The sequence below is a fragment of the Dermacentor albipictus genome, chromosome 5 (genome assembly GCF_038994185.2).
Source record: "Dermacentor albipictus isolate Rhodes 1998 colony chromosome 5, USDA_Dalb.pri_finalv2, whole genome shotgun sequence".
NCBI classification, from domain to species: Eukaryota; Metazoa; Arthropoda; class Arachnida; order Ixodida; family Ixodidae; genus Dermacentor; species Dermacentor albipictus.
This window is the reverse complement of record NC_091825.1, coordinates 84,551,831-84,575,148: the sequence shown is the minus strand read 5'-3', so window position 1 is coordinate 84,575,148 and position 23,318 is coordinate 84,551,831. Positions and strand designations below refer to the sequence as shown.

The 23,318-nt window shown below is 46.7% G+C and overlaps 1 protein-coding gene across 5 annotated transcripts in view; it reads right to left on the bottom strand.

Moving 5' to 3' along the window:
* Window positions 1–23,318, bottom strand: part of LOC135905792 (neuropeptide CCHamide-1 receptor-like) — a 361,484-nt gene that overhangs the window by 191,662 nt on the left and 146,504 nt on the right. For 3 of the 5 annotated variants that reach the window (XM_065436839.2, XM_070538500.1, XM_070538497.1), the window contains exon 2: window positions 13,326–13,380. The exons of the other annotated variants lie outside the window; for them this stretch is intronic. The gene's annotated coding sequence lies outside the window, so the exon portion shown is untranslated. The remainder of the gene's footprint in view (window positions 1–13,325; window positions 13,381–23,318) is intronic. 5 annotated transcript variants of the gene reach the window in all.

Below are 23,318 nucleotides of genomic sequence, written 5' to 3'. Positions count from 1 at the left end.
TTGGTAGCTTGCTCCATAGCGCCTGCTTCAGCAAAAAGAGTTGCGCAATTACTTTCGAATGTCATGGCTCGCTGTGACTGAAACAACAATATTAGGGAGTGTCACAGTACGTATACACTGATGTTAAGATTACTGTAGCCACCCTATCGTAAGACACCTGCTCCTCCGCAGTTTGCGCGTGTTCACGTCGACGACTCACTGCCGTGTGTACGTAAGTGGAGCCGGAAATCGAAATGACGGTCGCACGAGCGACAAAATTGGTCCGGCGTATGGTGCCAGGCATTTGGTTCCCAACGCTCGGAGGGGCGTGCGAATTTGATCACGGTCCAGCGCTCTTGAGGACTTTCTCACAAAATCACACGCGCGCCCTCTCCTTTACGCGATATCCTTGCGTGAGAACGGCCGCCACCCTTCGAGAACAATCGCCAGCGTGCGGCGCAACTGCTCTTCGGCGAGTACCGTATTCACTCAACTGCAGCCCACGGGAACACCCATCACCTCGGTGGATGCGACGTTCTTCTGCTGGGCCTGAAGGTCACTTGCTTTAACTCCCACCATGGTGGCCACAATCGTCTTTGCGATTTTACGTGAAAACTCTCGTAATCGGTTAAGAGGCCTTTGCTGCGGTGCGTTTCACAGTACACATTGGCACACGAAACTCTCTCAAACGTTAGTTCACCATCTTTCTTGAATACAATTGTGCAAGTCATGGGTGTCGCAGCGCTCAGAATTGGCCCGCACTGCAGGGAATGTGTAGCACAGTTGATCTTAGCTATGGATGGCGCTTTGCTTTTTCCCTTTCTTTCACTCCTCAGGAAGCTTTGCAGGCAAGTCTAACAAGGGGTTGATTGATTTTTATGTCACAAGCTGAAACTTTGTCGTATAAAAGCAAGAAGGGTAGGTTTGATTGAATTAAGTATCGGCTTAATTTTGTGAAGAACCCTAAAAGTCTGATAGGCATTACATGGGGGGTAGATGAGCGCAACAATGAATAGAACAAGATAAAGCAATTTCTTAGCATACACAAATAGACGTGAAAAGGAATTGCTTTCTGTGGGGTAAATTATAGTGGTAATTGCTTTATGTACGCAGACCTACTCATTTACCATTCAACACCTCTGGATGTCTCTTCATTTTTTTCTGCGCTAGAAGTGACTTTTCATGGAGAGGGAGCCCAAGTAAAGTTTGAGCACGTAAGTGTTTTTCAACCCCTTGCTCTAAACTAAGAACTGCCCGTTTCTCCTATCTATGTTGCTGCCGCAACTAGTAAGGAAACAGCAATTTTCGCGCGAACACTGGTCTTAACTTCCACTTCAGAAGACATCCAAATGCACGTTGTTTTGGGCCTAAAGAGCAAACAGTGGCAAATTTGCGAGTTTTTACTAGAATTTGGCAAAAAAGAAGGAGAAATATCAAGAGGTAGCTAGCTATTTATGGTGTTGTAAGCTCTTCTGCTTTGCTCTTCCTCTGCTAAGAAGAAAATAAACTTTATTAAAAAGAGTTCTCTGGCAGTTTTGGTAACCACTCATTTTTTATAATTGAAAACATGCTCCTGGCTGGTTCAGCTTCAACATAAGCCAGTTCTACTCTAAGGTGAAATATGCGCCACGAGGTTGCTCTATTATTCTTTTTTTTTCTCCCTATATATCTGCTTAATCAGAATCTGGGCTTGTTCTGATAATTCGTTCAATCATAGCCCCAATCAGTGCTTGCATTTGCAGTAGTCCGCGTCAATCAGTACAGCATAATATGTAGCGACATTGACGAAAGTATGGTCGCAGAGGATCGGAATGCAAGTTCACCCTACTGAGGCATGAAATCACACAAAAGACAATCATTTTGAAGTAGTTTCTTATTGCGAAATGTTACGTTACAAAGTCGAAACTCCCATTTATTCGTTTAAGCCCCACTGTTAATTACTGAAAGCAGCCATTCTCATGCACCTGGACAAACTTTGCCGTCTACTCGTGATTGTTATGGTAAATATCGCCATGCACTCTAGGCCTAAACACCGAGATTGACACGCAACATCAAGGAGGAGGGAAAAAAAGTCGCGGTTTCGCCCGAAAGGCAAAGCATCGATTGCATGTGATAGCAAATTACTAGACAGCTATGAGAAGTGACGATAGCAATTTTATCAGCGGTATAAACTTGACAAAGACTTGACCTCTCTTATCTGTCGACTGTGTTACAAGGTTCTCCAAGCCCTCATGTTGTTATTGGAGAATTCAATGCTGACAATCCTTACTGCGGAAGTGCCGCAATGAACTGTCGTGGTAGGAAGTTGATGAATTTCATAGACACTGAAGGTCTGACTGTCATCAACGACGGGTCTCTCACCTACATCCGCGGCACTTCCTGCGATAGTTGCTTAGACCTCCCTATTGTACCTCAGAACCACCTGCCCCCTGTCAGTTAGTGCTCGCACAGAGAAACGCATGGGAACGATCACATACCAACAGATGTGCAGATGAAGTGGTTTGTACAAACAACTGCGGCTGCTGTAACCTGCACTGATAGGTCCACGTTCGATACATGTGTAAAAGAGCACTGTTGAGACATCATCTCAACATCTGATATAGAAAACATTATTGTATCGTCAGTGCAGAAGACAACAAGGTTCATCAGTGCACCTACATCAAGAACGACTATCGATATTCAGTATGAATGGCTCCGCGCGATCCGTCGTCGAATGGAAAGGAAGTGTAGGGGAACTAAATCTTCGTTACACCTTGTCTTATGTCGATGAGCTCAATGAAAAATACGGCGTCACATTAAAAAAATTGGAAGGGAACAATGGATAACCTTCTGTTCGCGGCCGGGTCCTCGAAAGGCACTTTCTAGGATCTGGTAGATAGTACGAAGTCTTCGTGTCCTCCTCAGCAAAAACATCCTTTCCGTGCTCTAGCACTTCACCTATCTGTGACGTCAGTGCAGGTCGCCGAGGAGTTCTGTAAGAGAGTCACGAGTACAGATATTTCAACATGTCTCACATTGTATCGACCCGAACCAGCTCCAAAAGATGCTCGTTTTGACCTTTCCTTCACGATTCCGGAATTTGACGCTGCACTTGCTGCTGCGATACGATTCTCTGCACTTGGACCTGACAGTATTTCATATACTGCTCAGTGCCACCTTGGCGTGGAAGGACGGAAAATTCTGCTGTCGTACTATAACACAACGCGGTTATCCAGTACAGCTCCGAAGCAGTGAAAAGCCAGCCGTTTAGTGGCCCTTCTAAAGCCATGAAAAGCGCCTTACGAAATGTAATCTTACCAACCATTGGCTTTAACCAGCTGTGTCGGTAAGGTGATGGGACGGATGGTGCTAACTAGATTAGATTAGTTAATGGAAAAGAATGAGCTTTATCATGAAATGATGACTGTATTTAGATGTGGATGGTCTGGTATTGTTGAGGTCATTGATCTCGTCTCCGCGATCGAACACAGAAAAAAGAGCCACCGACTTGTAGGAGCAGTTTTCATGGATATCAAATGTGTCTAAAAATTTGTACTGCACGAAGCCATCGCTGATGCCCTCATTATCTTAGGCATCGGCGGCTGTCTCTATATGTAGGTTGTAAACTACCTTGACGGTCACACAGTCTTCATGTTCACGAATAATGGCGAAACGAGAAGGCACGTCGTTGTCTGAAGAGTGCCTCAAGGAGGAGTGCTCAGCCTGACCCTTTTCAATGTTACCCTTATTGGCCCTGCGAGAATAATTCTTGATACAGTACGCATCAGTACCTACGCCGACGACATATGCCCATATATGCATCCGGAGTCAGGTGACCGCTACTTCGTGCAATATTGCAGTGAACTGTTTCCTTAGCGTCTGGGTACCTGCAGTGCCAAATACTGTAACTGACCATAGATAAGTGCGCTGCGATAGCGTACGCACGAAAGATTATGTGTTGGTATCCGATTATTATCAATGGCACTGTCTTTCCATATGTGACCCACCATAGATACCTGGGTGTTGTCAGTGACAGCGGTGTTTCATTATCGTAGCATGTGGCAATGTTACAAAAGGAATCACCTGGACTTGCTCACGTTTTTCGCTTTCTGGCCTGGATGACGTGTGGCCCATCTGAACATTCGCTACTGCACCTGTAACAGGCTCTCTACGTCGGCTACATTCGGTATAGCCAGCTAGGTTTATCAGGTATGAGCCCGTCATGTTTGCGTAGGCTGGAAAGTGCTCATGCGCAGATGCTGAGAACATGTCTAGGGGCCCCACATTGCACCTTAATTTGCGGTAGAACTGAGGAGGGATAACATCCGGGTGTCTGGGCGCCAGCGCACGGGCTCCTCATCACCTACATTCGGGCGACAAGTAAAACAAAAATATGGGAAACAGATTGCCTCAGGCCTTCTTACAGGCAAACCCCAACACACATATCCAGTGGCCCAAATTAGCGTGAAAAGGATCAAGCATGGACCAACATAATGGAAAACGTATGAAGTTCCCAAAGAATTACAGTCGCATTTACGACATCCTTTGCAGTCGTCAGCAATGCGGGACACTTGTAATGTAATCATCGCAATTGTCGCGTATGATGCTTCGGAAGTGGGAGCCAGCAGCCTCCGCAGCAAGTGTATAGTCACTGCTTAGCCGCCTTGTGAAATGAGATTAAAGCAGGTTCCTAGGGGGTTGGAAAAATCACAGTGTTCCTGCACAATGGATGGGCAGGAACATTGCTAAGTTGCATGCCACAACTCGGCTTTCGAGTTCAGATAACTAAGTCTGCGTGAGAGGCAACTAAATATAACCTGGGCCATGCCCGGGAATATGTCCGCCGTGCGCTAATTTCTCACTTACGATCCACGAATATTATGTTACTGCCCGACTCTCTGGGGAACCTGCCACGCCCTTCACAAAAGCCCCCTTGACGGAGCAGCCACACTAGTCTGAGCAGGCATGGAAGGGGATCGCGACCGAGAATGAGAAGAAGAACCTCGTAATCTTGTTGTCAAGGTTACTTTCATTCTAGCTCACATAAGTACTTAAGCACTCGGAATATTTTATTGTCTGTGTTTGCTGTGCATTGCAAGGGACAGAAAGCTTGTATCGAAAACCGTGAAGCAACGCCGAGCGAACGCGCTAATTAACAGCAGCATTCATTAACGCGAAAGATGCGCCTAATGTAGGCGCTTCAGGGCAAGATTCCGAACGGTGTAAACAGAGTCTGAGCAGGGAGAATCGAGGCCTCGAATATATAGTGCAAAGCAACTTGGAAATTGAACGTCGCTTGGTGCAAGAAGGTGCTTTCTTAGATTCTGAGAGGCGACCTCACGCAAGTGGGCTCGAGTGGTACATAAACGTTGCTTTATTGCATTGCGCACTGACTAGCTGCTCTACAGCGGTCGCTTCACATCCTAGTAATTCTTGATGACGCCTGCTATGCGAATGATTTCTAGGTTGCTCCGGCGCCAATTTGGGAGAACTCAAGCCTCTGCATTTGAGCGTGACGTTTTGTCCCACGGATGCAACGCTGCACAAGTCAAAGAGTACTGAAACGACAATTCTTGTCTGACCCGCCGTCTTAGTGCTCCTTTTCTTGAGCATCATGAAGAACAATACATCGAATAATAATCAAGCATTGCCTGAATTTCTTGTTATGGTGCTGCAGCAATACCATGTGACACATCAAGAGACACTTGTTTACATCTTCAGTGCTCTACAACTAGGACGAAATCCGTAACCATTGTGTTAAAAGGGCGTTGTTTTTTTTTTTTGTTGCGTAAAGGACCATGTTCTGGTTAGCCGTTGTTCTAAGTATGCCGGCTCCAGCACAGTCTGTTCTTAATTTACATTAAAGATTTACCCAATGATGTTTTGTCTATCATTTACGTTTTCACTGATGACTGCGTTATCCTCCGTGCAATCTCAGACGAATCTGATAACAAATTCTTACAAGACGATGTAGACGCTATCTCTAACTGGTGCGACGTATGGTTACTGCAACTTAATGTAACTAAATGTAAATGTATGCGTGTAACTCGCAGCATATTTCTCCGCCGAACCATTACCTTAATGATAGTCCCCTAGAAGTCGCAACCTCCTATAAATACCTGGGTGTCAACATAACCTCGTCACTTTCCTGGTCGTTGCACATCGATGAATTAACAATACTAACTGAATGCGAGGTTGTCTTCGCCAAATTTTTCTTCTGCTCCTACATCATTAAAATTAATCTTATACGAAGCGCTTATAAGGATTAACATGAAGTACGCTTCATCTATCTGAGACGCGCACCTCGAAACCCTTATTCAATCATTTGTACTAATCCGAAACAATGGCGCGCGTTTCATTTATAGCAATTATAGCCGCACATCAAGCGTACCTGCCATAAAAAACTTTTTGCTACTTGCTCCTGTATCAGCCCGATGTAGGTGCTTTCGCCTTGCTTTATTTAACGAACTTTATTTCCGCAATTCCTACTTGTGCGGGAATCGTATAATCTCCTACCTACATTTCGTCTCACATTGATCATAGCCATAAGGATGGAATAATTCAATGCCACACCAGAACCTGCCACGAATCATTTATCCCTCGAACCTCTCAGGAACGCAACCACCTTCCCGGCGCCGTTGTCGCAATCAAGAACAACTCAAAGTTTTATTCGGCCAGATCAAACATCATCACTCCCGGATACATTTACCTAATCAATTTTGCTGTAACAACTAACAACCTTTTGCTGCTTTGTTATTCACTTATGTATATTGTCTTACCTACTCCCCTCTGTAATACTGCGGTCTTGAGGGTAAAATAAAACAAAGAAATAAAATAAAATTTTCACAAAAGTAGTTTGAGCTTTTTTATACTCCATTTGAGAAGAATACTCTCGTGCCGCAACATTTCTAAACTGTATCTTTGAAGAAACCATAAAAAGTTTTGGTTTCTCGCGAAAGGGGAAGCATAGATTGCGATAGCAAATTAGTGGACAGCTATGCGAAGTAAGGATGGTAAGCTTATCGGCCGTATAAGCTTGGAACCATTGGCTAACTAAATTAACAAGCGTGCTGTTACGCGCGCACAGCAAAAGATGAACACGTCTCTCTCGATGACCTAGGACACTTGCTGTCAAAAAAATTGGAGGACGCTTAAGCTTCGCCTTCAAGAGTGGGACGCGACAGCGTTCCCGTCGACCCGCCAAGGGGTATATGACAATGCGCTACGGCACAGCAATCACTTACGATGCGCCCCGCATCGGACTTAGCGCCCACCTATCACGCGGTGAGCGTCGAGCAACGCAGCGTTGGGCGCGGCAACGAAACGTGCGCCTGAGCGAACGAAACGAACCAAAGTACTCGGTGTCTCGGAGGGGAAACGATCTACGCCAGCCAAACGTCGTGATCGGCACGGGCAGAGAGATAGATAGTAATCTAAACCGGAAGCACGGCGAAGCGTCGTCAGAGGAGAGGGAGTCCCGCGACGCGCCTGGCAGCGGTCCCAATGCGCGCGCGGCGCGCCTCCTGTCGGGGCAGCGCCGTACATTGAGAGGAGGGGGTCTTCTGTGTTTGCCGCAAGATGGCTCTGCGTGTGCGGAAAGCGCAGAAGAAATGCAGCGGAAACGCACTTCGCAACTCGTGTAATTGTGACTTCTGTACGTTACATGTTCATAATTACCGATATACACCGCAGTATAACTTTCTACGGCTCGTTTCGAAGGCAACACCGCATTCACTAGAGGCGCGTTTGCACCGCTTGGAAGCAACGAACTCGTGGCTGAGTGGTAGCGTCTCCGTCTCACACTCCGGAGACCTGGGTTCGATTCCCACCGGGCCAATCTTGGAAGTTGCTTTTTATTTATGAAGCGCCTGCCGTGATTTATCGCTCACGGTCAACGCCGCCGACGCCGACACCGACGCCGACGACACCGGCTTTTCTGCGACACGAGCTCCTTAACGCTATCGCGTTAAAATATGGCGTGAAGAAGCGCGGGGGAAGCAGCGAGTGAATTTACCTTCCTGCCGCCTCTCGCTTCAACGCTAATTAGGCAGCGAGAACACAGTGCGCAGCACTGTGTTCTAACAGAACACAGTGCGCAGAGAACACAGTGCGCAGCACAGTGTTCAACAGAACACAGTGTTAACAGAACACAGTGCGAGAACACAGTGCGCAGCACTGTGTAGCTAACAGCACTTGGCGCACTCTGTCCACGTCACAGATCACTTTCAAGATAGAGAACGCGCGGCCGCGACATACGTAGCCACCGCCGGAGTAGAACGCACCCCCGGTGCCTAGCGCGCGACGGAAGACGGCGCGCTTCCTCCCCGCCTTCCTCCCTAACGCGCGCGAGATCGAGCCGCCGTCACGACGACACCAAATGGTGGAAATTCGCCTGGAGTGTACATATAATTGCTGTCGCAATTAAAGACGTCGCTACCTCAACTCTTTTTCTCGGCTGCGTCGAGAAAAGCGACAATGCGTGTTCTCCAAGCGAGAAGGCTATATTAACACGGCAAGCTGGGCGAGTTGGCGGTTGAACATTGAGTTGGTGAAGAAGGCTATGCCCCGGCAGATGAACTTGGGAACTCATCCAATCTGACGTGCTTCCAGTATCCGCTTTCTGGGCGTCTGCCAGGACAGCAAATTTCTATGGGGACAAGTTGTGGACTACTCGCGAGATCCATTACTGCAAAGGTGCAACGCACCCCAACGAATTCCTGGCATGGGGGCACGGCAACCACCGTAGCTCGGTGCTCAAATTTCACAGCGCTCTTGTGATTTGCCGCGCAATTTACCAACTGTCGCTAACATTATGGACCCAATATACACGTCGAGCTTATACGTAGGCACGGTCCCCGCTTGTCTTTGGGTGTTTTGCAGGCAGTCTCAAAAAAGGAAGTGATCTACGAAGCCTAAGCTCTACTACTACGTCTTCTGGCCTCTAAAGCGCTCCTTAGCCAACTACTCCGGCGGGGTGAATCCTTCGGTGAAGAAAGCCTTTTCAGAAGTCTCAGAACCACGCATTCATCGCACTTATATAACGACAGAAAGCTGAGCTAGTTGGTAAGAATTCATTATGCAAAAAGGTGAGGCGTGCAGACAGGACACATGAGAAGTGGACAACACGAACGTTCGTGTTGTCCACTCCTCATGTGTCCTGTCTGCACGCCTCACCTTTTTGCATAATGAGTCCCACTTCTATGCTGCACCAAATACTTTGGAGTCCGTAGTCTCAAGAGCATGAAACAAAGGTAACAAAATGATCCACCTTGGATGCTCACCGACGTCAATGACGATCTTGATGTCCACGAGCTGCAGTCAAAGCGGTTGACATCTCCTTCTGAGGCACGCTGTTTCATGCTAAAGCACGTGTACAAAATATCAGCCCAACAACGCCCATGCCTATATGAATGGATATGGAGATGTCACCGTGGATTCTGATAGCTGCACCGCCAAATGTCGGATCCTGTCTATTGGTACTGCATGGTCTGGCATTTCGGACAACCTGATTACTTTAACTATTGCACAGAATGCCGCTGCTACTGCGGCTCTTCGCCAACTGAAAAATGGATCCTTACAGAAAGGCGTCATACTGCCGGACTGAAAGTCAGCAATTCAACCACTACCGTGTGGTGTGCCTCCAACGGAGGGATTAAGAAAAAATGGACTAAGATGTTTCAGTGAATGCCTTCGAATGTTCGTGTCGCTGAAAGAGCTATTGAACAAAAACAATATGCCCTCGCCAATGACGCACTTCCAAGGCGGCCATTAACAGCTCCGATGAATCGACAACTCCCAAAATCGTCAATTTATAATCACTTTCGATCAATTTGCAAACCGCCGCATCAGCCGTGTTGTAAACGAACTTAGCGTCCCAGAAGATGTGCATCTTTTTGGTCACTGTCTTTGTGTGGCACTCTGATATTGCTGTTTTTTTTTGCATTTACGGTCAGCATTGACAAAGATTGACTAAAAAAAAGTCGGGCGAAGATTCAGGGGGGCCAGGAGCCCTACCCGTAGGACGTTTCTTTTTTTGAGGACCTGACTATTACCCTGTCACTACGGTGGTCGGAAGCCCAGAACATCGTCACGAGCCTTATGCTCTTCCAAGTGTAGCAAGCCATATAGATAATACTACAGGCCGTAATGAAAAGTCTGGGGCCTAGCAGGCGTCACAAAGCTTCATAAAGCCGCCCCATTTGGTTCTCCACAAATCGGAATCAACTTCGGCGACTTCAAGAATAATGGCTGATGGTGAAGCTGAGAGCAAAAAACCTCGCCTAGAGGACAGCAAGTTTGATGATACAACATCCAATTATGAACTAAGTGATGAAGAAGAGATTTGTAAGGATGCACTATTTACTTTGGTCACGTATAAGAAAAAACTAGCAGAAGGCATCCCGGTTGTCTTTCGCCCAACAAGTGAAGGTACTACTTTTTGGCAAGTGAATTCAAACCGAATATCTGTCGAAATAGTTTCTGCTGCCAAAGAAAAAGTACAGCCGTCCAGGACGACCAGAGATGGAAGTTTCAGTGTCAGCATTGCTGCCTTAGCATCCGCAAAATGCCTTTTGATGTTCTCAAGTGTAGGTTCAAGTGTGATGTCGAGCCCTTCATCCCAGAATCCTACACGGGAAACATTGGGTAAGTAAGACATGTGCATCTGCAATATACAGACGAGCAACTCCTAGACTTCTTTAAAGATGAGAAAAAGAAAAAGAAAAAAAGGAAAATTCAGAAAAAGAGACATGTTCATACAAGCTGCTCCTGTATGCTCTTGTAACCCTGCATGTGCTCCTGCTCCTGTAATTCTATATGTTGTAAGATAGAACCATTCTAGGAGCTAAGGAGTAGCCAGCGCCTTAAATTGTGCGTCCACATCTCCTTATATCATGCCAATGAAAATAAAAAAGAGTATCGGCTTACATATACACACCTACGTGCATGTTTAAACTCGGCGGAGCTGCTTCTCCATTTCGCACTGAGTCAAACGAAGTGGGCAATATCAAGCACTTTATCTCGTCCTGCAGGCGTTTGCCTTCTGAACGGCGCAAGCCTTGGGGTGAAAGGAGAAGGCGAGAGTTGCCTCATGAACTTGTAGATCACTTAGTTTTTCCACGAGGACCACAGACAGTGTGCAAGGAAGTGTCGCGTATTCTTCTCACATTTCTCCGACAGACCAGACTGTTCAACTTTATGATGACATATTAAAGCGTAATGAGATGCTTAGGTTGAAATGCCGGTCAAGTACGCCATGGTAACCTGTCTGCAGCAATATCATCACTACCACCACAACACCAAACCATCAAGCAGGAAATGGCTTTATATCTGAATTTTCTATGCGTAGTTCAACATAAATAGCGACACTGTATGCAGTGTCATTTCTCGCTGATCGAAGATCTCCTATAACTTCCCTACTTCCCCGCCTCCCAAATACAAGGAAATTGACAAAGACTGGAAGAGGCTACGAGCGAAGAGGCACTTATTAATAGAATGCATCAGGATAGAGAAAAGCAGGTGCCTCTCGTCTATGGAAGATATGTTTGCCAAATGTTTGCACAGACCCGGGAGTTTTCATTTTTTTCGTTCTTCAACAGTGAGTCGTCGCAACATGTGTCGTGGGCAAAGAAAAGAAGGAAAAACTGAGAGCCACGGTAATGCCGGAAGGCATATACTCTAGCGAACCTTATGCAAGCAGCTGAAGCTGCAAGCAAGATCTCTCGCCTAAATGGAGGTGCCCATAGCAAAATATAACTGCAGTGACTTGCGCTATGGAAGCATGCTCCTAACGCTGCCTCAATCTCCCACATCGATTCACGCATGCATGCCCAAGACTGGCTAACCCCGTAAGTGATACCAGAACTAATAGCAATGACCAAGAGTGACGTGTGCTATTTTTATGTTTGTAACGCGTTTATAGAACGACTTCGGTGTCACTGTCAATACTTCGACGCTCAGCAATGTATACTACGAACTAGTCTCAAGCAATCGGAAGACAGATTCTAAGGGGAAAATATATTGCGACAACTGCCTAAGCACTTTAGCGTGCACAATGGCACAAATTTGTGAAGCGCTTATTGGAGGCAACTGTACTGTACGCTACGATTGGCTGGATGTCTCATTTTCCCTTTATTAATTACTTCTCTCAATCATGCGGGTTCTCACAGACCCATTACGTATTGTATCATTTGCACTAAAAGAAAATACATTTCAGGTGCGTTGACAACATACAGCGACATTGGATGTTAAGAGTAGTGCTGGAACTCCCTTCTAGAACGCTTGCTTGAAAACCTAATACGTACATTTTAGAACGTGCGCTGACACCTTTTTTTTATACACCCCCTTGCGTGTAATTTACGTACGTACAGTCAACGTATCCGTACAAAAAGAGAGACGTCAACAACCCAGCAACTAAGACGCTTGAATAGCGATTTCTGCAAGAGAATAGAAAGAATCGTGTACCTCCGGACTCGTCAAAAATAGTGTTCGCTGTTCTGTGAGTTGTCATGCGAAACTGTCTGGCCCTTTATCCCGCAGCACGAAGTTTCTTGAGGAGAATTTAAAACATTTTTCGTATTCAGACCTACGTTCAACGCTTTAAGAGCGGCGGTTAAATGTGAGTATTATAAATTAGTGAGAGTACTGCAATGGCGATTATAGTTAATTGGCTATCCACTCGCTAACTGCGAAGACAGGGTGTTTTTTCTAGTTCAGCGTCTGCCTCAGAATGTCTTGAATTATTTACAGTCTGCGACTATCGCAGTGGTCCGTGCTTTGTGCTGCTTCTTTTACGCTGGTTTCTATTTTCCTTATGTGTAGAGCCGCTGTTCATTGAGCGCTGCACGCTGAGTTCTTATGCTCAGTTCAGTGCCCTTTGCAGAGTCTGTTCATTTTTATTTATCGCTTTTACACTGGGATGCACTGGATACGCATGAAATGAGCAAGAAGGCACCAGGGCATAAAATAAGCAACTGCTTTAAAGTATTCCGCACAAAGGTCTTTTAAGACGCACGGAAAGTACAGCGCAGCGGGGCGCGTGGAATCTTGAAGACCCTTAAGCGCGTCATATCGTCACGTGACTTTGGCCCAACCGGTCGCTCGGCTTTGCCTACACTTTCCCGTCTCCGGCTTAACCCCGTGCACCAGCTGAACCCACGTTGCCCCATTTCTCCAACTTACACATAATGCATTATGGAACACACGAGTCGAGAATTCTGAATGCGGTAGCCGGATATCAAAACGGCCCATCACTGAACCATTCTTTATTAAATTTTTTCCCGCGAGATGTATTAAATGCCAAGTACAAAGTTAGCTCGCGGAGAGAAAGGGAAAATTTTGTAATTTTCAATGCTGACCGAAAACCTTACCCCGCTGTTGCGGCCATCACTCGCTGAAGCAGCAGGTTTTCCGACACTGTCTTACCTGAAAAAAACAAGAAGAAAAAAGAATCAGTTTTCGTCCACCCAAATCGAACAGTTCTTCTCTTTTCCTTCTTTACTTCCATTTACTTATAAACCCAAGTTTTCTCATGTGATCTCCCAGCAAGCCGCCTCCCTTTTCAGCCATTAGCATATCGTTCGCATTTTATTTATATTTTACTTGTAGCCTATCTCACGCTCCAATGACGCGAACACAACGGCAGTGACGTGAAAGCTTCCCCGTCACAAGCAGGAAAGGAAGCGTGACGATGGTAATAAAAGAAGCATATACTTCTTGACGCAGAAGTTCTCTGTTATGTGAAGACTGTGTATTTCCCCTTTATCTTCTGTGTTTGCCCTTCGCTTCCCAAATTTAGCGTTTTTCTTACCTTCGTACAATCGACTCCCCCCTCCCTCCCCCCTCGGTCTTTAGAGCAGTGTAGGAAACCAGATTTCTTCTGCCAGTTTACCTCCCCATGTTCCTGCTTTCAGTTGTCTCTCTCCCTCTCTCTCTCTCTTTCTCAGAGCGCTGCCGACCGCAGGTTTGCCCTCAAGCCTGGAGATCCCATCCGACCGCCTCCGGCGACGGCTTGCAGCCTGCTTTCTGCCACTTGCACACCGCGCACTAAACGCGCCTCAGACTTCGCCGCCCAGCGGCGCACACGCCAACACGCAGAGCGTCCACGAAAAACTAACTCGAAAAAAAATTTATAGCAATAAAAAAAAGTTAGAAAATAAATCGCGCTCCAAAAAGAACAAGATGGTGAGGAGCGCCTCCACTTCCAAGCTACCGCGAAAACTGAAATTGACGTTTGAGGAAAATCTTCTTTCTTGTGCCGGTATTCCCTGCAATGTACCTGGCTACTTTGTCTCTCTGGAATTTTTTTTTTCGCTCTGTCTATTGTGCTCCTGGATTAAGCCCGTACGCTTCTTGCGGATCCCGCTTGGGCATCGCGAACGCCAAGAAGCTCTCTTCCACGGTCGAGCTGGTGTCAAAGAAATTTCTAAGGCGCGGCTTTCGAAGGAGCCCTTCCGGGAATAAAATGCTTTCTTTCTTTGTTAATTTTTTTTATTGAATTCAGCGTGGAAACACGGAGGCCGGAGAAGAGCGCACAAAAGGAATTGGAATAGCCTCTCGCTTTGATGTGGCACCTGTGTGCCACATGTATTTCGCTTTGGGCGTCACAAGAACGACGAACAACTATTTTTGTTCACGTTTTTTTTTTGCTTTCGCAATAAAGCAGCCACAGCCGCCTTTAAGTTTCACTTAGCCGAAGTGCGGTCAGGCAGATTCGCGTGTTTGCGGGTCGCATACCGTATGATCACCGCGCTTGTCGCCAATTTTACGAAGATGTTAACCCGAGTTACCGAGATTTAAGCGGACAGGATGCTCTGCCTGGAGGTGTCGCGCAGTTAATCATAACAGATTCTTCTCTCTTAGGGCAGCATACTAGACGTGGGATAAACTAATCTAGTGCGGGAAAGCCACCAAAGCACGAAGAACGGAAAGCACGTAAGAGTGGTGATGACGACGCCGAAGTTTAGCAACGTCAGATGAAAGAAAACGTTCTCTGATTGAAAAGCAAGCTTGCAACCTCTCCTGAGAGGTCTACGCCGCGGCCCCTACGGGCAACTTGTGTCAGAGACAATACTTGCGAGCAACATTTTGTGCCAATGAAGGGAAAGCTACGGAGTCGAAGAGTGAGCAAGTGACAGCGCTTCTGAAAAGATTCCCGTGTTTTTATCTAGGTTAGTTTAAGCTGGGGAAGAAAAAAACATAAACACCTTATTAGCAGCAGTTAAATAAGATAGAACACACTACTGAATCTAAAAGCTTAGTTATTTTACGGCCTTTCCCTTCCTCGTCTGGGCAAACGCGAAACCGTCGTACGTAAAGCTGCGTCGATTCCGCGTCTGATAAGGCCGATCCACACGACGGACCAAATTGCTCTTTTGGACCGGGGTGCGCGCATCACGTGATATGACGTCACCTATTCGTGCGTACCGCCGTTGGCCCGCGCAAGACCGCGGCCCTCGCGGTCCAACAAATCGCCGAGGTTTTTCCCGCTTCAGTTTTGGCGGTGGACCACATGTAAACTGCAGCGAGTTTGGCGTAGCCAACGAATGTTGTCCGGCAACAGAGTGTCTTCAGCCAAATCAAATCTAGTTTTCGGCTCAGCAAAAGCCAGTCAAGCCAGTCGTTTCATGTCCGCCGTTCCGCCTACACATGCGTGCAGCAGATATATTTTTTGAACACCGTGTCCTCTTGGAGTGTCCTTTAAGGCCGATCCACACGACGGACCAAGTCCGCGGCCCGATCGGTCACGTGATGCGACGTCCCGGCCCGGCATGGTCCAGTCCGGCGCAGAGCACATCCACACGGTGGACCGCCATAGCAGACGGCAGAGCAGACCAACCAGCTACACTCTCGGCCAGAGTGTTATCATTGTTATCATTGCAGCTCGAGTCCCACAAAGCCGGGAACTGCTCAACGAGGCATACAAAATGAAAAAAACCTCCTCGTCACTGCAACAGGACATGGTGTTTAAAAAATATATCTGCTGCACGCATGTGTATGCGGAACGGCGGACATGAAACGACTGGCTTGACTGGCTTTTGCTGAGCCGAAAACTAGATTGGATTTGGCTGAAGACACTCTGTTGCCGGACAACATTCGTTGGCTACGCCAAAATCCCTGCGGTTTGCATGCGGTCCGCCGCCAAAACGGAAGCGGGAAAAGCCTCAGCGATTTGTTCGACCGCGAGGGCCGCGGTCTTGCGCGGGCCAACGGCGGTACGCACGAACTGGTGACGTCCTATCACGTGAAGCCCGGACCGCGGTCCAAAAGAGCAATTTGGTCCGTCGTGTGGATCGGCCTTTACGAGCAACCAAAAGCACTGTAAAACGCTGGCGGACTACTTGACACGGTAAAACATGTGCAGAAGCTCCGCCCCCGTAGCTTACCCTTCATTGCCATAGAAAGTTGTCAGGGAGTGTAGATTACATCAAGATTATTCCGCAGCGGCTGCGCCTTTGTGTCTGAGGGGCCACCGTGGCACACCACCGACAGTGAAAGTGGCGAAATAGCTGCTCGTGTGAGGCAGATGTATCGAGAACGCTGCGTCAGCGCTCTATTCCATTGTCGAGAACGGACACCACGCGGCACCTCAGTGGTATTGCCCGTGCCATTACATTAATGAAGCGGAGTTCATTAACCAGAGCCTTCATGTCATGGACACGGATTTTATCATATGACATTACATATTTTACCCGGTTTTACTCGACGGGAAAAGACCTTGCTGTGTGCATTGCGCGTAGGCGTTTCTCTTACCAGACTTCCATACTTGTGCGCACTGTTAATCCTCATCTTCGTATGTGTGCGTCTAGAGCTGTATGCGCTCTTCAGTTACGCTCTTCAGTGAAGCTTGCTTTAAATCTTTCGAACATGTGACGCCGTCTTGTTTTACAAAATAATTTGCTTATCTTTACTATTTGTGAAAAGGAGTAGCCCCTGTCGCCAGTAACTACACTCTTTTTTTTCTTTCTTTTCATTTGAATAAAGTAGAAATGCGTTCACAGACACGGGGATGCTCATTACGCCTATATTAAGTCAGAGAGGCCAGCAGATTTCGGAAAAGCTTGAATGAATGTGGACTGAACGCAAAACTGTCTCTTTGGGGTGGCTCACTGGCTACGCAGAAGAGGTCGCAGACTTGATCCCCGCTGCAGTGGCCGCATTATGACCGCGGGTGATCATAATTAATCCGCAGGCCTCCAGTGCAGAGTTCCTCATAACCCGCTGTACAGTTTCGGGACGTTAAAAACCAGGATCTGATTTTTCTTGATCACCCAGGAACCTGTCGCATATTCTCTCATGTTGAGCGTGAATTCCAGAATGATTAGAAAATCACGCGGCCCTCACTAAAGGCAAAAAACTAAGAACAGTCCACTAGTTATCTTTTGTTTATGCGTGCTCTCGCGGCAGCGGTAAAAAAATTCCTAGTTGAAGGCGTAGTTGTCATGGATTGATGAATCTGCCCGTTTTTGCAGATTTGTTTGCGTTTTAACGAGCTCACAAGCTCAACTTTGACACAATGGAGAGCTTCAGACCTCCACAGGGTTCTTACCTTCTCAGTTTATTTTTCAGGCATATCGAAAAAATTCGCAACTTTAAAGCTTTGTGAGGGGAGATTACCATATTGACCAGGAGCAAACGAAAAGAAATAATTCTCTTCTTCATCTCGTGGTCGTTCGGTATTGTTTAGTTTCTGATTTTATTTATAAAATTGCGCATTTGCCAGCCATATTGTCAGGTGCAAATTTTTTTCGGCACCCTAATGCCCTCAACGTTGCCTTCATGTTTACCTTCGTCTCCACGTGCCGACGGAATCCATCAAGAAAAAAAAATGAACTGTCTTCATGGTACATCTTTCTCTTCGCACTTCACTTGCTAGACCATTTTGTTCTTTATTGAAGTTAGTGCACAGCGTCTACTCCAGGAAGTTAGTTCGGTGTATGGCTAAACCAATTAGGCAGTGCAAGAAACATGGTTAAGCTTCTTTTTTCCTCAGACTCCAGCGTCTCAAATTTCGTTGGAGAGGAGCAGAAGTAAGAAGGGGCCCGTTGCCGCCTAATTAGTGTGCCTCAAAACAGCATGTGCTTCACGGTCGAACTTTCCAAGTAGATACGAGGTGCGATCAGGCGCGACACAATTTAAATAATAAATGACATTCTTCCCCCTTAATTTTAGATCAAAGTAGCATTTAGGCCGGAAACAGCGCATGAGCTCAAGAACACGCTGGGGGTCATTGAGCCATTCTGTAACTACTAAGGACACGGCTGACAAGAAAAACATCGCGTCGCCATGCAGAAATAGAAAACAAAAAACAAAGGAGGAATAGGAAATGGCGCGGCAAGACGTCTCGGAAGCAGCCGTACTCACGGCGGCGCATGCGAGTGTTCATCAGCCATCGGTTGCACTACAGGCGACAGAGACGGCGCCAAATTTACGGCAGGTTTAATTTGCATCTGAACTTGCAGTCTACAATACGTTCGCTGAATAGCCCGTTATAATCAGCCAGCAAGGGCAGTGACCTTCTTGCCTCTCCTACCCCACTGCGACAAATCGCTTCGAGAAGCTGGCAATGCGCCACCCTCGGACAGTCCTGCGGCGCCCGTAAGGCGAAACACGTTGGGTGGACCAAGTATTGTTTGTTGGTTCACTGTCGCTTTGACTGACCAATGGGAGCAAGAAAACTGCACGAGAATGGTGTTCTACGGCGTTACCTCACGAACTCCGGTAACCGCCACGGTCGTTTCACAGACGCCCCAGCTAACTGCTGGGGCATCCCAAGAACCAAGACGAGGCAGCTTGTCAAGCGTGACAACCCCTATCTATGGAGCTCCCCTCCCTTCTCTGTGTTCAGTGAAAAAAAAAAAAGGCGCGGCAGTGATTGTGTGGACCCTCGCCCTCAACGCGGTTCCTTCGACGAATGTGGACGCTCCGACTGGACGAAGGGGGACGGAAGTTTTCCCTGGTCTAGGGATCTAGGGAGGCCAGAGAGGGTTTAAGCGAACTTTAACGGCTCTTCGGGATGCTTCACTTGAGTCATGCTAAGCTGATGAGATGTAACGTTCTCCACTCTTAATGTATACATTGTAAATAAACCCAGTACTCCTCGTTCTCGATGAGAATAAGGTCCTTTCATCAACAATTAACGTCCTTAGCGGGGATGAGTCGAACGACGGCATGGACCGGCTACCCCTTGTGATATGCCCGACACCAACTCTTACAAGGAAGTCACACGTGGCGCGTTCGAGGACAGCGCTAGAAAGCCTCGTGGCGTGCACCACCGAAGCGCTATGGAAGATTCTTTGACTCCTGTGCGGCCGGATTCGGATGCGGTAATGGGAAATGCAGTCGATTTCGGTAACAAATCTGCCCACGCGCTCCCGAGCGAGCAGGTGTATTCACTTTCTTGCAGCGCAGTCCAACATGATACCTCCTGTTCGTTGCCTAACACCCGTGTGCTCTCTTCCACGCAAAGTCAGGCAATCTTGTAAGTAATCACAAGCCACCGACGGGCTTTCCGAGAAGAGCAGAAGAGCTCGTCCGTAACGCCTAAAGCACAGTAGAGAAGTGGTCGGTTTAAGTGTCATTTGCAATGCCTTGAGCACCTGCTCATTTCTTTAAAACGAAATGTATTCGCTCATTCATTCATATACAGGCCCGTCTATAAATAGGCTTACCGTACGTTGCTTTCCGTGAATGCGCGCGCTTTAGTCGGCTCGACGGTGTGCTGCGATACAGCCCACGCACGCCGCGCGGGTGTCAATAAAACAAAACAAAACAGACTGGCAAGGTCGCCACCTGTGCCTGCCCCTCTTCTTGTCCCAGTTCAGTGCTCCCTAACCACCATCTTTGGCGAGAGCGTGAGAGCACTAGCTGAGCAACAACTGCTGCATGCACCTGCGCCTTCTCTTTGTATCGCCTTCGCTATAGCAACTGCTTCGCGTTGAGTCCCTCTCACCACATAAAAAAGGAACAGCCTTACAACCCCGTCTAAGTCGATACATGCATGCTGTCGCCTGATAAGGAGAATTGATGCACACGACAGGTTTTAATCTTCAAGAAGCAACCGCGCGATCGTACGCTGAATATACACCCATCGACAAATTTGGCCGTGTGCCCGAACCAGCGTGTGCACAAATACGTTTCGAGGGGGAAAAAGAGAGAAAAAATCCGATGGAAACTGCAGAGAGCTTAACGGGAAGAGAAGCTTCTCCTTTGCTACCATACACTGGAACGAATGATTGTGCATGCGCGTCTAAGATATAGTCCATTCCAATGAGGCAACAGAACACCCCTGTCTATAGATTATCGTGTGGCAGTATAGAACGCCCATGCTTCCGCTGTCTCCCGTGCCTGTGAGCAGGGGATCTTGCGTGTTGACAAGAGTGAAGAGGATATGGCGACGAGCAGGGGACTTTTGTTGCAACGGTCTACATAGTGGCAGTATTTGCGGTCGACCGGGAAACTGATCATGTTCGCCCACTATAAAGATAGCGTCATTATTGAAATCGGCGAGAATCCTTTTAGCTCTCAAAATTTATTTATTCCCTAAAAGCATCTTTAGATGTCGGCAAAACTAATCCTTTAACCACATGCTCTTAAGAGAATTTTCACCGTCTTGAGAAGGAAATTGCAAATTCTGTTGGTATACCGCTCACGCGAGGTAAACCCGCCGAGATAAAAGTTCGTAACGCATTTTCCTTTTCTTATAATTTTAAGTCAATTCCAATTTGTATTTTGCACGCTTTAGCACACCCTGAATTGCAGGTGACGTGGATAAGTCGTTGTTGAACTTGATGGCTTGTACGCTCGCTATTAGTCTATATTCCTTCGGTTGGCTTGACTAGCATTCCAAGCGCTATGCGTACATACCCACAATTGTGGAGTGAAAGGGAACTGTTGCTATAGCTCAGTTTAGGAGCACCGTACCCCTCATGTGAAGGTTCTGGGTTCGGCTCTTGCCCGTAGTAGCCTTCGTAATCAACACCGTTTTTCTTTCTATTTATTAAAAAAATGTCACATTTAATGCGACTTCCATTCTTTCTCAAGTTTTTATAGTTAATCTCTAAAGCAACATATAGGTAAATCTTAAATTGCTTATTTCGCCGATAGTTTTCTTCGCCTAATTATTTGCTGGTTTTTCACGATTAAGCATAAACATGGATGACAGCTAAGCAGGTTGAGCCAAAGATAGATTTCCAGACAGTTGATCAAGCTCGATAACATCAAAGGGGGTGGGGGGGGGACTACTTTGTAAGTATCCACCTTGTGGACAGTCTATTTCGGCCACCAATGATTGGATGGAGCTGTACCAGTGAGAAGCAAACTGGTTGGGGATACCTGCCGCCTTATCAATGGTACCCCAGCCAAGCCAGTCACCTCTTCAGGAGCAGGTGAAATACAGAATACCCCCCGTGGGTCATTACGACATTGGTGTTCATATTACTTGCCATCGTATGGCACTGTAGAGTTTCGAACGGTACCGCTTTTACGATGAGGGTCTTATTAGAGACTTTCGGCACTGCGTCACTGCGGAAGTTATGTGACTCTTGTGGTGCGCAGGCTCGTAGACGTAACAGAAAAAAAGTTACTGATCGCAATTGCAATCAATTCCTTCAAAAATGTGATTGAGAACAGTTACCAATTACTGATCCACGAAAGTAATTCAGCAATTACTTAGAAGAGTACTCAATTACTTTAACGTAACTTTCCTCCCTACATTTATTGGCATTGCCCAATAAAAGTAAACAGTACGAGCTGGTCTGGCTCTTTAAATGCCTCTTCTGCAGCCCTTCACTCGTTGTTTATCTTCACTAAAAACTGGTTTCCAAATTTTGTTCGGCAATTTTATCGCATTTTCTTGATAATACACGTATTTAGCGACACTAAAATTCGCCCAATGTGAACGCTGAATGAAGGAAATGGCACTTTTGCTGTTCGCGCCTCTCCTTTTCGAGTTTCTTCGCTAATCACTGCTTTTTTGCGAAAGTTTGCTTGCTTCTTTTGGTGCCATATTTATTCTGACCCTACCGTGGCTGTGGCTTGCTGTGTTTGCGTTTTGTATGTTTCGTTTTGGTAGAAATGTCAGTGCGCTGTGAGTCTGCTTAAAGCAGAGTTTCCAAGGGTGGCATGGAAGCGCCCACACATTCCGCCAGGTTGGACACAAATATCCAAGTTATCGCCGACCTTGAAATTGCTTGCTTCCCTCAAAAGGCATTTCGTTGACCAAATAACTGTTTTTGCTTCTTTCTGTACTGTTATTTTGTACTACCAGCAGCAGTCAGCGGCTGCGTGGAAATAGGAACTTTGTAAGAACAAACTTTGTAACCAAATGTCCTACACCTATTATCTGCTGTTGATAATAACGCATCTGCAGCTTCCAAAAGAGCATCTCGTGTACCACTGAACACTGTAGTGGTAAATGGAACTCATGATAAACGAAATTTATTTATCTGGTCTCTTGAGGCTCCGTTTAACGACGGTTAACGTATATAAGAGAAATGTTGAGACGTTGGACTTACATGAGAAGTGTGCAAATGCAAGGCTGGCATGTTCAAGTGGCTGAGGCGTATACTGCAGAACGCTGATCATGGCAAGCAGGTAACTCATGTCCATGTTTCATCACTCTGGATGCCGTAGTTCCCACCAAATTTAAGTACCTGACAATGCATGGCCTGTTATAGCTCGTTTCGTGCGAAATGTAACTTGTTGCATATAACGGCTTACTTGCAATTACCGGAGAAAGTGATTGAATTACAGTTAGTGTTACCGAGTAAAAAAAGAGAATCATGAAATTACAGTATTAGCGAGAGACGTAATTTAATCAAAGTAAATAACTATGCTTAATTCATTACATACAAGCCTCCTCGCGTGGTAATATGGCGCTGGCAAAGCTCTTCGATTTCGGCTGAAAATGCATATAAAGATCGCTTGGAGCACGGACGCAAAGGAAGTACTAAGTTTTCTGAACAGCCCTCCCAAGTTGTCTCATCTCCCCCTCCCACCTTTTTGTTTACTACCATTCCTCTTCTATTTCTTCTGCGTTCACCCTTTCTTCAAGCTCAGGCCTCCCACCGCTTGTCGTGAGTCAAACTGCTGTGGGATTGTTCTTCTCAGCTACAAAGACCAAATTTCATTAATTTTTTTTTAGTTTATTCGTTTGCAGGTAGCCGCCACTGAGAGCGACATCACGGGACGTTACTCTAGTGAACCGCGCGAACTAACGCGTCAAGACAGAGAGAGATGAAGCGGAAAGGCAGAGAGGTTAACGAGGTGTTAGTCTCCGGTTCACTACCCTACACTGTGGTTGGGAGATGGGATTTAGAAAGAGGACAGAGAGGAAGGGGTTAAGGAAAGAGAAAAAATGCACA